Source organism: Muntiacus reevesi, chromosome 5 (genome assembly GCF_963930625.1).
Source record: "Muntiacus reevesi chromosome 5, mMunRee1.1, whole genome shotgun sequence".
NCBI lineage: Eukaryota > Metazoa > Chordata > Mammalia > Artiodactyla > Cervidae > Muntiacus > Muntiacus reevesi.
The window spans coordinates 112,421,713-112,422,992 of NC_089253.1; the positions used below are offsets into that span (position 1 = coordinate 112,421,713).

Genomic DNA, 1,280 nt, shown 5'->3' on the forward strand with positions numbered 1-1,280 from the left:
ACATTATCTCTCAGAAGAACAGCACTTTTGATCTCAGAAGAGTACCTAATCATTTCATTGAGGCAGCACAGTTTAGATTAAGGGAGCACATCACTCATCAAAGTGTAAAAATGGTGATAGGAAAAAATTACTGCACTGTAGAATAAGATGTTCAAATGTGGTGTGAACATTTAAGGCAGCTGATGGCCAAAGGGGGCGAATCAAGGAAAGTGGTCTGGGTATGGAAGTGATTTTGCATCTAGAGGAGTTCTCTTTATGACCTCAATGACTGATCACAGGCAAGCAAGCCTTCTTCCTCAAGGTCAATGATACTCGAGGTACCAGACAGTTTCATTTTTCAAGCGTGTTCTAAAGAGAGGCCTGATGTGGGCCAGAATTGCAATCAGCCAAAAGAGGAACAAACAGAACAGGTTTCTTTCTGATGATAACTCCTTGGTTGGGATCCTTAGGGATGAACCAGGGCACCAGGAAGCTGGTGAAGACCCAGAACATGCTCATCACACCAAGAGGCACGGTGAGGCCAGGACAGGCCATGGGGTCTCACACTGTGTGCTTGTGATAGAGGAAATGAAGCTCATATTTATTAAGTGTCTGGTCTATGCCAGCACCAAGTTATGTATCTCTCTCATAGCTTTCTTATAGCAAAGTTATTTTCTTTTTTAAAAATATCATTATCTTTATTTACTTGTAAAGAAATGGAAGCTCAAAGAGGTGAACTAACAGTAACTTAAGTGTCAATTAACAGATGAATGGATAAAGAAGTTTTACCTACATATACATATATGTATATATCTACATATAAGCATACATATATATACATATATATATATATCTACATGCATGCAATAGGATACCACTCAGCCATAAAAAAGAACTAAATTTTGCCATTTGCAACAACATGGATGGACTTGGAAGGCATTATGCTAAGTGAAATAAGTTATACAGAGAAAGAGAAATACCAAATGATATCATTTATATATGGAATCTAAAAAATACAACAGATGACTGAATAAAACAAACAAGAAGCAGACTCATAGAGGACAAACACACAGTTACAAGTGGGGAGTGGGAGATGGAATAGAGAAGGGTGGGAATGACAGGTACAAACCACTGCATGTAAGATAAGCTCACGGATGTATTGTATAACATGTGGAATATAGCCACTATTCTGTAATAACTGTAAATGGAAAGTAAAGATGCTATCAGAAAACTACTAGAATTCATCCATTAATTGTAAAGTTGTAGGATGCAAAATTAATACACAGAAATCTCTTGCATAT

General features: G+C 37.3%; 1 pseudogene; it reads right to left on the reverse strand.

Moving 5' to 3' along the window:
• Positions 1-302: 302 nt before the first annotated feature.
• Positions 303-534, reverse strand: LOC136169592 (V-type proton ATPase subunit e 1 pseudogene; annotated as a pseudogene).
• Positions 535-1,280: the final 746 nt, after the last annotated feature.